This window comes from Mastigoproctus giganteus, chromosome 11 (genome assembly GCF_048544385.1).
Source record: "Mastigoproctus giganteus isolate SK-2022 chromosome 11, ASM4854438v1, whole genome shotgun sequence".
Classification (NCBI taxonomy): domain Eukaryota; kingdom Metazoa; phylum Arthropoda; class Arachnida; order Uropygi; family Thelyphonidae; genus Mastigoproctus; species Mastigoproctus giganteus.
In genome coordinates this window covers 126,726,932-126,743,224 of record NC_143585.1, presented here as the reverse complement: position 1 = coordinate 126,743,224, position 16,293 = coordinate 126,726,932, and the positions used below count along the sequence as shown (strand labels likewise).

The 16,293-nt window shown below is 38.5% G+C and overlaps 1 protein-coding gene across 2 annotated transcripts in view; it reads right to left on the bottom strand.

Moving 5' to 3' along the window:
- Positions 1-16,293, bottom strand: part of LOC150078421 (mini-chromosome maintenance complex-binding protein) — a 219,868-nt gene that overhangs the window by 119,388 nt on the left and 84,187 nt on the right. The window lies entirely within an intron of this gene.

The following is a 16,293-nucleotide window of genomic DNA, read 5'->3' as shown; positions in this document are numbered from 1 at the left end:
ATGCGAGCATCATTAGACTCTGGGGAGATTCCCTTGGATTGGAAAAGTGCAAATGTATCTCCCATACATAAGGGTGGCTCTAAAAGTGAAGTTGGAAATTATCGACCTGTCAGTCTGACTTCAGTAGTAGGGAAAATCATGGAGGCAATGATCAAGGGTGGAATTCAGGATCATTTGGATCGAATTGAAATTCTCAAGGATACTCAGCATGGTTTCGTAAAGGGAAAATCATGTTTAACAAATCTGGTTCGCTATTTCGAAAGGGTCACTCACGAGCTGGATTTAGGGAATAATTTCGACATTGTTTATTTAGATTTCAGCAAAGCTTTTGACTCAGTCTCACATGAGCGGTTGCTTTATAAGCTGGAACAGGTTGGAATCACTGGGAAAATCCTTAGATGGATAGAAGGATGGCTTCAGGGCAGGAGGCAGAGGGTTGTGATAAATGGCTATTCCTCAGATTGGGTTGAGGTAAGAAGTGGGGTTCCCCAAGGATCAGTATTAGGACCACTGCTGTTTTTTTCATTTTCATAAACGACATTGATGAAGGGCGTGATGTCTAAATTTGCAGATGATGTTAAAATTGGTAGAGTAGTTAATGATCACTGTCAAGCTGAACTTCTTCAGAGAGACCTAGATAGACTTCAGGAATGGTCAGAAAAATGGCAGCTGTGCTTTAATCCAACAAAGTGTAAGGTATTACACCTGGGAAACAGTAATCCCAAAAAAACTTATTTACTTGGTGGAGTTCAACTAAACCCAGTACTGGAGGAAAGGGACTTGGGTGTTACGATACGGTCAGACATGAAATTCTCTGAGCATTGTAAACAGGTTGCATGGTGTCCTATCGATGATCTATCGAACTTTTGCAAGTAGAGATAGGGACATGATAATCCCATTATATAAGGCTTATGTTAGACCACACTTGGAATACTGTGTTCAAGTATGGAGACCGCACCTGAAGAAAACATCGAGCTTCTTGAAAGGGTGCAAAGAAGGGCAACTCGCCTGGTGAGATCGGCAAAAGGGCGTCCTTATGAAGAAAGACTTCGAATATGTGGGTTGCAGAGTTTGGAAACTAGACACCTTAGAGGAGATTTGATTGAGGTGTTTAAGGCTCTGAGAGGCATCAGTAAAATGAATGAGGACGAAATTTTCAAGATTATAAATGATGCTAGAACTAGGGGACATAAATTCAAGTTACGGAGGGAAATGTTTAGATTGGACTGCAGGAAGTTCTATTTTAGCCAGCGAGTTATAAATTACTGGAATAAGTTGCCTTCATGGGTGGTAGAGGCCGACAGTTTGGGGAAATTCAAAGGTCATCTGGATAGTACTTTCGGGTAAGGGAAGCGCATGGGATGATAGGTTTAATTTCCTTTTTATTTATTTTTTATTTTATTATTATTTTTTTATTTATTAATTATTATTATTTAGTTATTTATTTATTTATTTTTTTGTTTTTATCATTGTTTTGTTCGGATTTTTTTTTTTTTTTTTTTTTTGGCTGGTGCAGCATAAGCCATAGGCTTTCTTGCACCATGCGGCCGTTACTAATACTAATACTAATAATTATCTCACGTGTGCATAGTATCAAAAGCAATAGCAGGCCATCACCTATGCCAATAGGTTTTGGTGGCTGTTGTTGTATTTTAGGGTTTTTAGCACAAGGGCCTCTTGGGCTGTGCCTGTTCGTGATTTACTTATGACTGAATCTTACATTATGGTTATCACAGACAATCATATAATTTTATGCATTTCGAGTATTGAAAAAGTGCTTTAAAATTTGCATTATTGCCAAGAATGTGTAATAAAGTTAGAAAGGTTCCTGTAAATTAGAGAGAGAATAAAAACTGGATTTCCAGATAATTGAGTATTAAACATTCTATTAGAGTATGTTTGATTGTCAGTTGAGTCTAACAGAGGGAACATTGAGGGTTCTCCCATAAGCAAGAACGGATGAGTAGTATAAGAATGACCAATTCGGAGTCTTGCCAAAATGACTTCTTCGCCTGCTTCTCCTGAAGCTATAAGATCGTGCTGCTAAACATCCTGACAGTAGAACATTTTGCCATCTGAGAGTGCCATACGCACTCTTAAAAAAAGAACCACAGCTGAGGTTCTTTTTTTAATCTGGAATAGCTTATTATTTATTTGGGTTTGCCACAGTTCAGACCATTGATTCCTAAAAGCTGTTTTAACAATGGATTTATAATCAGCGTATGGCACTTTCAGATGGCAAAAATGTTCCACTGTCAGGATGTTTAGCAGCGCGATCTGCACATTCATTACCCCTGGAATGCTGACATGACCAGGGATCCAGCAGAAGGTTTGGATTTTATTGGCGCATTAGCAACTAAGGCTATAATCCAGCAGAAGGTGACCATCTGGTTGGATGTTTGATATTCTTATAGTTGAGACCAGATCTGTTTCAGAATGGGATGGCTGGGAGAAGTAGACTAAATGGCAGTGACTGCAATTAAGGAGTTTGTGTATATCAGAGCGTGCTTGAAATTCTAGTTGGTTATATTATCTATGGCAAGTTTTATTGCATACAATTCTGCAGTATAGATACTGCATTCAGTAGGAAGAGACACAGATATTGAGAAGGTAGAAGAAATTGCTGCAGCACCTACAGCTTCATCTGTTTTGGAGCCATCAGTATAAATATGTAGTTTCTCCGAGTTTTCTAAGGTGTGGGCTTCATGCAGCTGCTGTAAGTGATTGTTTGGCAGGGAGCCTTTTCCCTATCTCGGAAAAAAATTATCACGAGGTGAGAATTGAATCCAGGGAAGTTCAGGAAAAGCATAGTCTTCAAATATATGCTGGTTAATGTTCCAACTGCTCATGATCTCTTGCAATCGAAGACACACACACACACACAGGGCAGTTTTCATTAGGTTTATTATGGTATGGCATTACATACTAAGGATGAAGCCAAGTATTCCCAGCTGGGATGTGATGAAATACTCTTAATTTTTGCAGCATAGTTACAAAGTAAGGTTTTTTTGTCTGAGGTGCAGTGGGGGGTTCATTTGCCTCAATATACAGGTTGTGGATCGGAGGTATTCTGAAGGCTCCCATGGCTATCCTCAGGGTACTATGCTGAACAGTATTCAGACATAATAAGGAACTGTTCCTTGCAGAGTCATAGGTAGGTAATCCACAGTCTAAGTGGGACCGAATTAAAGTTTTATATAAATGCGAGAGGGAGCATCTATCAGCAACCCAGGAGTTAGCAGAGACAGCTTTTAAGATGTTCAATTTATTTAAATATTCCGTTCGACGGTAGGCTATATGAGTAGAAAAACTAAGTTTTTGTCTAGATAAACTCAATAAACGAAAATTGTTGGTAAGCAGAATCAGGTCATTTTTTAGATATATTTCAGGATTCAGATGTAATTTACATTTTTCACAGAAATGAGCTGTAGTGGATTTATTTTCTGCTAAGGAATAGCCAATCCATTGCACCCATGTTTCTATTCTGACTATGGCTAGTTGAAGTTGCCTTTCAATGGCATTCATAGCTTGTGATTGACAAGAGATAATGAGGTCATGAGCAAACACGTATGATTCAACTGTTTTTGATATGTCTCGTGTCATATTTGTAATTCTTATAGTACACCCTCCTCTTGCTCAAATGATATGAAAAAACTGTTCATATATCTGACCTGAAAAGTTCTGTGGTGTAGGAAGTTTTGTATAAATTTGGATAACTGCCCCCTCACAAACCAAAAGAATACATGTTGAAAAAAAGCCGTGAATTAGGGTTGAACTTGAAAGTGTCTGCAATTCTGCCCAGACACGATAGGAGGGAGTATATGATGAGAGCCTTGTCGATCAATTCGGCCCTGGAGGGATTGTGCAAGGCTCAAGGGGTAGAATTTTTTTCAGCCTGGACTGTACTTGTTAACAGGAGAGATTGCTTCTACAGGGATGGGATACACTTAAATAGAAAGGGTGCAAGAATTTTTGCTGATGCTGTTGAGGCAGTGTTAGGTGGGTCGGAAAACTGCTAGTTGGGGGGGGATACAAGGACTAATAGATTAACAGTAGCCACTGGCAGAGGTGGAAGTGATTCTTGCACTGCTTCTATTCAAATGAGCAGAAGTCTGAAAAACAAGATGCAGGATATTTCAGAGACTGCTGGTAGTCATTGCGTTACAAGTAAACACATGGGTTGTGTTAGGGTAGCTAAGAATAGAAACAAGTGCATGTATACCTGCGTGTACACCAATGCTAGGAGTTTGGTAAATAAATTTGATGAATTTGAGGTATTGCTCAAAACATCAAAGGCAGATATTGTTGGGATATCAGAGACGTTGTGTCACACAGATATAAGTAATGCGGAACTGGAATTTGGGGAATACAATGTATATAGAAAGGATAGACAGGACAGGAAGGGAGGAGGGGTTATGCTATTAATTAAGAAACACATAAAGTCAAAGGAAGTGAAGCCATTTGACATCGATGGACAGGGCAGTGTCGAGTCAGTTTGGTGTGACATAAGCATAGGGAAATCAAAATTGAGAGTAGGAGTGTGCTATAGGCCTAATGACTCTGATGAGTATAATAATATATTGTACAGGGAAATAGAGTGGGCCAGTAAATCAGAGAGTCTTATAATGGGGGATTTTAATTTCCCAGATATTGACTGGAATTTGTGGGTTGGTCACTCGCACACTAGCAAGGCTTTTGTGGATTTATTGGATGATTGTTTTCTACATCAGCATGTTCGTGAGGCAACAAGAGGGAGCAATACTCTTGATCTGATTATCAGTAGTGATTCTTCATGCATTAAGAACCTGCAGATAAATGAACCACTAGGTGGCAGTGATCACAGTGTGTTGAAGTGGGATTTACTCAAGGAGGTAACTACCATCAGAGGTAAAGGGAAGGGTTTTTGTTTTCGTAAAGGCGACTATGATGGTCTGAGACAGTATTTAAATTCTATACAGTGGGACCAACTGATGATGTTACCAACAGCAAACTCAAAATGGGAAGCATTCAAGGAAATAATCTTGGTGGCTACCAGGCTTTACATACCAACTAAGAAATATTGTTCAAGGTTTAGGCCTAAATGGTTGTCAGACGGACTAATGAGACATGTGGCAGAGAAGAAAAATGCATGGAATACATACAAATTAATGGGTGACATGGAAGCCTATGATAGATATAAGTTGGTCTGTAACCAAGTCACAAAGGAGATTAGGCAGGCAAAGGCAGACTACGAAAAATCCTTGGCAAAGGATGCAAAGAAAAACAGAAAGGAGTTCTTTACATACTTGAACTCGAGAAGGAAAGGGATGAATCAGACTGGTCCACTGGATATTGATGGTTCAACAGTTGAGGATCCTGCTCAGGTGGCTAACAATCTAAACGAGTATTTTGCATCTACATTCACGCATGAGGAGTTATTCAGGAAGGAGAATGATGTAGGTAAAGTAAACATTGGCAGTGAGCTGGATGATTTTGTAATAACTGAGAGGAAAGTGGAGGAGAGATTGTTGAGGATAAACATAAAAAAGGCACCTGGGGTGGATGGGATCTATCCAGTTATATTAAAGGAGGCAGCAAAGGAAGTATGCAAACCCCTAGCCATAATTATGAGAGCTTCTTTGGACTCAGGGGAGGTACCCATAGACTGGAGATGTGCAAATGTAACCCCAATTCACAAAGGAGGATCAAAGGCTGACACAAGTAATTATAGACCTGTTAGTTTAACTTCTGTTCCAGGTAAATTAATGGAGGCACTGGTTAAAGAAGCACTGCAGGATCATCTAGACAAGAATTCAGTTATAGCTCAGACGCAGCATGGTTTTGTTAAGGGCAGGTCTTGCCTGACCAATTTGATTGGATACTATGATGTAGTCACAAAAGAACTGGATGCAGGGAATAACTTTGATATTATATATTTGGATCTTAGAAAGGCTTTTGATACTGTTGCACATGGAAGACTGCTGCACAAATTGGAGCAGTGTGGCATTGGAGGCAAATTGCTGCTGTGGATAAGGGGATGGTTGAGTGGCAGAAGACAGAGAGTGGTAATCAATGGACACTGCTCAACGTGGACTAATGTTATTAGTGGAGTTCCTCAGGGTTCAGTGTTGGGTCCATTGTTGTTTTCTGTATTTATAAATGATATTGATGGTGTATCAGGCTTAATGTCCAAGTTTGCAGACGATACAAAGGTTGGCAGGGTTGTTAAGGACACTACTGATACTATGCTGCTGCAACAGGATCTGGAAAGGTTGAGCAGATGGGCTGAGAGGTGGCAAATGAAGTTTAACATTGACAAATGTAAAGTACTACATATGGGAAACAGTAACCCCAGATCAACGTATCAACTCTGTGGTACTACGCTGACAGTGGTAGAGAATGAAAAGGACCTGGGGGTAATTGTGCAGGCAGATATGAAGTTCTCTGAGCAGTGCAGACGAGCTGCAAGAGTAGCTCATGGTGTCTTGTCAATGATATACAGGAATTTTTCTAGCAGGGACAGGGATGTGATTATTCCCTTGTATAAGGCATTGGTCAGGCCACACCTTGAGTACTGTATACAGGTCTGGAGGCCTCATTTCAAGAAGTATGTAGAGCTGCTGGAACGGGTACAGAGAAGGGCAACAAGATTAGTAAATGGAACAAAGGGTTGCTCTTACGAAGAAAGGCTTAAGTTTTGCAAATTACAGAGTCTGGAGACTAGGCACCGGCGAGGTGATCTGATAGAGGTGTATAAGGCTTTGAATGGTTTGAGCATGCTCAATGCCAATGGGATTCTTCATCTTTCTCAGAATAATCACCTCAGAGGGCATAAATTCAAATTGAGGAAGGACGGATGTCGGATAGATGTGCGGAAATTTGCCTTTGGCCAGCGGGTGGTTGGTTGGTGGAACCGACTTCCATCACTTGTTGTTGAAGTTGATAGCCTAAACAAATTTAAAGCTCAACTGGACAGGTATTTCGAACGAACGGAGGGGTGAAATGGGAGAGGGTTTTTTTTTTTTTTTTTTTTTTTTGGCTGATGCTGAATAAGCTTGCTTTCTTGCATCATATGCCTCTACTAATGCTAATGCTAATACATGTCCTGGAGGACACCACACCGTCAAGTGGTATCAAAGGCTTTCTCAATGTCAAGATTAACCATAACCAGATTTTGTCTCCTTACGCACTGCAGCTGTTTGCTTCCACTTTAATTGTCACATCTAAGGCTGAGCAATTTTTCCGAAACCCATACTAGTTTGTTTAGCAGACTGCTTGGTTCCAGGAACCACGTTAGCCACCTGTGAACTATTTTTTCTAAGACTTTCTTAAACAGCTAGTTAGTGAAATCGCCGTGCAATTATGCAGGATGGTATGGTGGTTCCCTGGCTTCGGAAAAGCTAGTACAATTAAGTGACTCCAGGAGTGCAGATAAGCATTTTCTAAGAATATTCAATTGTAGAATTTCAACAAGGAGCTTATTGCATTGTTTAGTTTTTTTTAACATTATATAGCATACTCCATCCAGCCCTGCATCAGTACTAGATGTTTTATTGGGAGACCCTAAAAGTTCTGTTAACATAAATGGCTGATTATACAGGTGTGATACCATAATAGAGAAGTTGATTTTATATTGTTCTGCAGATGCCTTAATTTTCTGAAAGGTTTTGCTGTATATGGACACTGCTGATATACTGGAAAATGATTTGGCTAATGCATTCGCTATTTCTGTTGGAGTGGACAACTACCCTTTCCAGTTTAGGATTTAGGCTGGGGACTGCATGTATTTACCATTAAGTTCTTGGATTTTCTCCCAGTTAAGTCTGTTATCTGTGTCCTCATTAATGGTGGAAGTAAAACTTATCTAGGCATCTTTCTTTGCTTTTCTTTGTATTTGGCTGAACTTGGCCTTGTGTCTTAAAGTTAATAAGATTAGCAGTTGTAGGGAATTTGCAAAACAAATTCCAAGCTCTATTTTTTGTCTGTTTAGCATGTGGGCATTCCTGATTCCACCAGTAATCGCCGTGTTTGTGTTTCCCAAGCAAAGATTTAGGTATTGCAGAATTTGCAGCTTGTAATAACTGACTGGTTATATGATCGGTGACAATATCTAAGGGCTGACACTGGAGAATCTCATCATCAAACTAGATTAGGAAGACATTCATGTGAGCTTGCCTTACGAAATTTCCAAGTGGATTGCTGCAATGGGGACAAGTTTACTTGTGTTTGAATATTGAAAAGAACCGGTAGATGATCACTATTTAGTGGGTTATCACAAACTTACAACTCCGTATTTGCATATATGGAAGGAGAACAGATTGAAAGGTCTATTGCAGTTATGGATTTGTAGAAAATTGGATATAGGTGTATTCACTAGCATTTTAACAGACAGGGTAAGGTTATGAGCATCAAGCAGGGCTTCTATTATTTTACCCTTTTTGCTAATTGTTGGAGCTCCCCATAGCGGATGATGAGCATTGAAGTCATCCATTAAGCGGAACGGAGATGGTAGCTGATCTACTAGGTTTTCTAAGTCATCTGAAGAAAAAGAGTAATTTGGAGGGAGATATATAGAAGCTATTGCAAGAGTGATACTAATTACAATGTGCACTGCCACTACTTCAAAAGGAGTCGGAAGAGAAACATGGTTGGACGGAATGTTGTTTCTGACAATAATCGCCACCCCCTCCGTGAGCTAGCATGTCAATACTCCTATCTCGTCTAAAGATGGTATAAATTTTGATGGAAGGACACACTTGTGAATTTAAAAGAGTTACCTGTAAAGCTATGCCAGCTGATTCATGCCAATCAATTAGATCCTGCAAATCATCTTTTGTATTCCGAAAGCCTCTGCAATTCCATTGAAGAATTTTTTCCATTATGTGGTTTTATGTGTTGTTTTCGGTTCTGACAGTTTTTTAATTGTAGCTTGCTTGTATCGATCTATTTTTGTTTTGTCTTTCTTAGAAAAGAAGGGGCTGGTCACATCCATCTCATCAGTTGCATGTAATTCTAAAATGCCATCATCTGAATTATGATGTTCGTTGATGTACATGCTGGTGGAGAGTGACGATTGCAGTTTCATGGTTTCTGTCACTTTTGGTTTTATTGTTGAGGAAACATCGGTTAGTATGGTAATTGGGATGGCTTGTTCACTTGTTTGTTGTGTAGGACACTGTTTTGAAATAGAGAGCAATGAACGTGCCCAATTCACAATAGATATACTCGGAGGAACTGATAATTCAGTCTGGATCCCTACAGATTGGAAATGTTGAGCTGTCTTCTAGCCTCTGAGTAAGTCACTTTATTCTCTACTTTATATTTCTGAATTTTTTTCCCTTGCTTCCATAGTTCGCATGTTTTTGAGAAAGCCAAGTGGTTACCTTTCAGTTTGGGCAATGCGGAGTGGTAATGGTGCAGTCAAATTGGTTATGCTCTTATGAACCACAGTTGGGACGTATTGCCTCACCTCGACATGCAGTTTGTGAGTGTCCGTATTTTTGACATTTGTAGCACCTGATGGGATTTGGAATGTAAGGTTGGACAAGGCAATGTAGGTAGCCTGCTTTCACATATGTTGATAAGTTAGGAGTGCTAAAAGTGAGAATTATGCTCATTGTTGGAACCAGATTACTATCTTTTTCGGTCATGATTCTCCTTGCTTGGATGACTTTTTGATCATGTAATTCTTGGACAATTTCCTCCTCTGATACAAGTAATAAGTCCCATTCTGCTTTTACTCCCTTAGAGGAGTTTAAGGTGGCATGGGGAGCAACTTCATTGGATGTCCTCCAAAAGTTGTGAGCTTTAATTTAATAGCTTTGCAGAATGTTGAGGTTGAGTAGTCTATCAGAAGATTTCCTGACTGAAGTTGACTTACTGATTTAGGTGAACCTGCAACAGACTCAATGCATTTCTGCACAAGAATGATAATTTACTCAGCGGCTGATCTGATAGAGAATGAAAGATGAGGAAAGCTGATATATCCTCTCGAGGGGTTGTTTTCAAATTCTTCGGTTGAGAACAGTCATTTGTCACTAGTTTTGAGCTCTATGGCTCTTTGCTCCATCCATCCATCTTTGTTCCTTTCAGTCCTGGGAGAGTGGATTTCTTCTCATAGGTTACCGGACTCACCATGGGGAGGCAGGAGCAGTACTGCTAGAGTGACCAAGCAGTATAAAAGTTAGTGTTAGTTTAAAGGGGAAAAAGGTGGTTTCCCTTTCTTAAACTTGCTTACAATTCATAACACCAAGTTTGTTGTTGATCAAAGAACATAAAAGAACTTTTCAAACTGAAGAACTGTGGCTTTGAGTAAACACTATGAATCACTCGGAAAATCGCTTCATCACTATGACACTTGGAACCTGGGGCCATAGGTTTTGGTTTCGTGACCTTCTGCATATGGCAGTACCATTTCTTCACAGCTTACCATGTAGTTCAATAAAATGGTAACAATGTAAATTTTAAAAGAACATAAATTTAATTAAACAGCAGATGGTTCTTAATGTAGATTTTATTGCATTATATCGCTATGAGAGATATAAAATATGAACATAAAAAAGGTGGGGGATGGGGATACGGGGTTGACTTATAAGTAGTTTGAAAAGTTTGTGGCCTTGGTATGAAAGGGTAGTTGTACAATGTTAAAAATTTCTGTACTTAAAGTATAACATTTCAAACCAAGTTGTGAAGTATTTTTTTTAATTAGAGGTCCTGAAGTCAACAAAGTTGACCTAATGATCAACAAAATCAATCACCATACAGTCATCAATATTTGGGAAAAAAGGGGCTATTTACAAAGGAATTCATGAGGATAATATAGCTAACATTTGGGAAAGATGCCCTTTCCTGCCCTTTTAAGAAGGCAGCAGCAGAATTTAAACCAGGGGTAGAGCCTGAAAGATGACCCACACTGTGAAATACCTGCAAAGCATATCACACAAAAGTTGTTGACAACATGCATGATCTGGTGACGAGCGATCGACAGTTCAGAACATCGCCAGCATATTGGGCATCTCATCTGAATGTGAGTACCACATAACAGAGGTTCCCGTTATGAAAAAGGTGTCAGCAAAATGGGTCCCAAAGTGGTCAGATCAAAAATGCAGAAGTTATCAAGTCAAGTCAACATTTGCATCGTTTTCAAGCAAACACAGCAAATTTCCTTACAAGGCTTATAATAATAATAGTAACAATAGTATTTGCCATATAGTGTAAGGAAGCCACAGGCTTTTGCTGCACTGGCAAAAAAAAACCAACCAAGTAGATAAGAAAACACGAATTATATGCTTCACTCCTAATGCAAGGTAAATATCCAGTTGACATTTGAATTCATTCAAACTATCCAAACTGGCTAAAACAAAACTTCCTACAATCTAATTTATGACCCCTAGTTCTAGAATTCTTTAGAACAATGAAAATTCCATATTCATTCATTTTATTAATCCCTCTCAGAACCTTAAATACCTCAATCAGGTCACCTTTGAGGTGCCTAGTTTTTCAGTTTGTGTTTAGAGATGCATACTAGGATTACTCGAGAACAACCTCATCCACCCTTGTTCGTTATGTGTATAAATTGCATTTTGCTAAGCAATGTAGCCCACATAATCCAATTCTTTCCTCATACAGTAATCCTTCTGCAGATCTCACCATTCAAGTTACCAGTCTTTGGATCCTTTTAAGAAGCTCAATGTCTTTTTTTCAAATGAGGTCTCCATACTTGAATACGGTATTCCAAATGTGGTCTTACAATTGCCTTATACAATGGGATTATGACCTCCCTATCTCGACAGGACAGCGTTCGATAAATCATCAATAGGCCACCGTGGGCATTCCTGGCTGCCTATTTACACCATTCAGGAACTTCATATCTTCCAGTGTTGTAACTCCCAGTTCTCCTCCACTGTTTTTAATTCAACCCACTAAGTGTATAATTTATTTGTGTGTTGCTATTACCCAAGTGGAAGACCTTGCATTTAGCAGCATTAAAACCTAGCTGCCACTTCTCTGACCATCTATGAAGCCTGTTCAAGTTATCATGGAGGAGCACTGCTTAGCACTAATCATTAACTGTGCCAATCTTTATGTCGTCTGCAAATTTTGACATTATGGCTCATATACCTTTGGTGATAACATTTTTGAAAATGAAAAACAACACTGGTCCAACAACCGATTTTTGAGGAACCCCACTCCTGACTTTACACCAATCTGAAGAATATCCATTAATTACAACCTTCTGCCCGGCAAGCAACCAGCAATCCAGCTTAGAATCTTACCAGTAATCCCAACCAGTTCCAACATATATAGTAACAGCTCATGAGGGACAGAGTCAAATGCTTTGCTAAAATCCAAATAAACTATGCTGAAACTATTCCCTAAATCCATTCATGAATAACTGTGTCAAAATAACACACTAAGTTAGTTAAGTTGGATTTTCCCTTAAAGCCACGTTGTCTGTCCTTCAGAATGCCATATCAATATAAATATCCATGGATTGCACTCTGAATCACTGCCTCTAAGATTTTTCCTACCACTGAAATCAGACTAACTGGTCTGTAGTTGACAACTTCACTCCTAAAACTGCTTTTATGTATTAGCATTAGCATTATCCCTGCTCACAAAATTCCTGAATATCATTTACAAAATCCCAGCACTGCTCAGAAAACTTCATACCTGACTGCACAATTCCTGCAAGGTCTCTTTCATTCTCCACTAATCTGAGTATAACACCACCCAGCTGGTTACTCTGGGGTTACTCTGCTACCTATATGCAGTAGTTTGCATTTGTCAATGTTAAACTTCTATCATTGATAAATAAAACAAAGATGGACACAACATTGAACCATGGGGGACTCCAGTAATAACACTAGTCCACACAAAGAGCAGTGTCCATTGAATACCACTCTGTCTTCTCCCAATCAACCATCCTTTTATCCATTGTAGCAACTTGCCCTTAATGCCATACTGCTCCAATTTGTACAGTAGTCTTCCAAAGCTTTCCTGAAATCCAAGTATATGATATCAAAATTATTTTTTGTATCCAGCTCCTTTGTGACGGCATCATAGTATCCAATCAAACTGATCAGACAAGACTTCCCCTTAAGAAACCCATGCTGTGTCTCAATTATTACTGCAATCTTGTCTAGATGATCCTGCAATGCATCTTTAACCAGTGACTACTTTATTTTCTCTGCAACAGAAGTCCAGCTAACAGGTCTGCAACTACTTGTGTGACCCTTTGATCCCCCTTTATGAATTGGAGATACATTTGCACACCTCCAGTCTGCGGGGACTTCCCCTGAGTCCAAGGATGCTCTCATAATTATGGCTAAGGATTTGCTTACTTCCTTTGCCACCTTTAATATAATTGGATAGATAGATCCCATCCACTCCAGGTGGCCTTCTTATGTTTAACTTCAACAATCTCTTCCCCACTTTGCTCTCAGTTATGACAAAATCATTTAACTCCCTGTTAGAGTTTGATAAACAACTGGCCTTCAACTCCTCCTTGAATAACTCATGTGTGAATATAGATGTGAAATACCAAATTAGTTTGTCAGCTATCTGAGCAGGAACATCAACAGTAAAACCACCAACATCAAGTGAACCAATCTGATTCATCCCCTTCCTTCTAGAGTTTATATAAGAAAAGAAGTCTGTTTTTCTTTGCATCCTTTGCCAAGGATTTCTCATAATCAGCCTTTGCTTGCCTAACCTACTTTGTGACTTATTACAGACTAGCTTATATCTGCCATGGGTTTCTGCATCACCTGAGAATTTATATGCATCCCACACATTTTTCTTCTCTGCCAAGAGTCTCATTAGTTCATCTGTCATACATTTGGGCCTAAACCTAGAACAGTATTTCTTAGTTGGAACAAAAAGCTTAGTAGCTTTCAAGATTACTTCCTTAAATGCTTTCCATTTAGAATTTGCTGTTGGTAACATCATCAGTTGGTCCCACTGTATAGAACTTAAAATTTCTCTGAGACCAACGTAGTCACCTTTACAAAAGCAAAAAACCTTCCCTTTACCCCTGATGATAGTTACATTATTAAGTAAATCCCATATCAGTACACTGTGATCACTGCCACCTAGTGGTTCCTTTATCTGTAAATTCTTAATGGATGAATAATCACTGCTGATAATCAGATCAAAAGCGTTACTCCCTCTGGTTGCCTCAATAACATGCTGGTGTAGAAAACAATCATCCAATAAATCTATAAAAGCCTTGCTAGTTTGTGAGGGACAAACCCACAAATTCCAGTCAATATCTGGGAAATTAAAATCCCCCATTATAAGGCACTGATTTACTGGCCCACTCTGTTTCTCTGTATAATTGTTCATTGTACTCAGAGTCATTAGGCCTATAAGAAACTCCTACCCTCATTTTTCCTTTCCCAGTGCTTATGTCACACCAAACTGACTCAACATTGCACTATCCATTTAAGCCAACTGGATGCACTTTGTTAGATTTTATCTGCTTCTTAATTAACAGCTTGTTTGTTTGTTATTTGGTTTTTAGGAGCATTAGCAACTAAGGCCATATTGCTCCGGGATATGCGGTGGTCATTCCCTGACCTTTCCGCATCCTCCATATTTGGTGGTGACAGGCTCGAACCCCAGTCTAATCAAGAAGCGTGTGCTACACACTGCTGCTCCTTCCCACCTGGCTACGGAGTGGCACTTAATTAACAGCATAACCCCTCCTTTCCTATCCTGTCTGTATATATTGTACTCCCCAAATTCCAATTCTGCATTTCTAATATCTGTGTGGATTTCTCTAGTTTTATATACATGGAATTATTTCCTGTTCTGCTATACTATAACTGTTTCCTTGGAATTGTTTCATATACATGGACTTATTTCATGTTCTTTTGTGTCATGTTCTTTTATAATCGGATCCTTAACTATGCCACCTTTGGATCTTAAGTCACCATGTTACTTATTTCTTTGGATTTAAACCAGTTATTTTTCCTAGGATGTACTTTCATGCAAATTTGGATAGATTATAATTATTAATTTATTTATATCTCAAAATATTTGATTCTTGTTTACAATACTCTGATACGTTTATTATTCAACTTATTATAATGTAGCCCCATCATTTGGTCTAACGTGTATATGTTTTTGCCACCTATGTTTAATTTTGTATGACTTTATCACAGTAAAGCCATACTATTTCAACTACATTTCTTTTTCCCACACTAATTATAAATTATCTCCATGCACGTATTCTAAATATGACTATAGAGGTCACTATGTTCTTGCTATTCTGAATTTCTTCACAGCTTACTATTAAGTCCGCTTTGCTGCTATAAAATGTTTTATCAGGTAGATATATTGCTCATTTGGTTGAAGCCTGGATGCATTCATTTACTCTACTGAATTTGTGCACATCCATCTCCGTGCCTTTATCTTTCCTGCCAGCTCATTTACACTTCGCATTTCTTGAAATACTCCAGGTATCGTACACTTTCACCGTGTTATTATACTTTCGGTTTTGTTTTAGATTCATTTCTCAGCATGTTTCAATACACATAGTTTTCCTCTCAATACAAGCATTTGGTATTAGCTTCCTTTTATACTAACGATTACAAATGTCAATGCCCTTACTTTAAGGTTGGGCTTCACAACCCCAGCAAGCTTAGTGTTATTTAATAACTTTTTATATGCTTTTTATCTTTCTGCTGTCTATTAGTGTAATACAAGGGTGACACAAACTTTCCTACTATACTGCTCCTATTGCTATTTTTTGTCTTTATTTATTTAAAATACTCCTTTTCCTCTTCCCCATCCTCAATTTAATACCTCACCCTTATACCATTTGCTTGTTTTAAATCTTTTTTTAAAATACATTGATTTCCTATCTATACAAAATTAAATCCTACACTAAATTCTAAATATTTAAATTAAACATATTGATATTAACCATTTTTATCCCAACTCAATACTTATTTTTACCTAAATAAATTACACTGTGTTGCAACTACCTTGTCCAAACTGTATTTTGATGTAGTGTGACTGTATTAGAAAGTGCTAATTTCATTTTTGTTGTCTATTTGGCCTTTTGCTTTTCTTCTACTAATATGGCCAAGTATATAAACAGTTCCTGATACATGGTCAGGTGTACTCCCCCTGATGAAATACCTGATCATGTATCAATATTTATTTCAGCTGACATCAGATCAAGCATTTTTGCATTACCTATATTAGACCATTTACTAAAAATGTTTCCCCCCCCCATATCTGATGACAGCTATACCATTTTCATTTTATTTTATTTCAATTTATTAGTATTTTGATGTACTAATT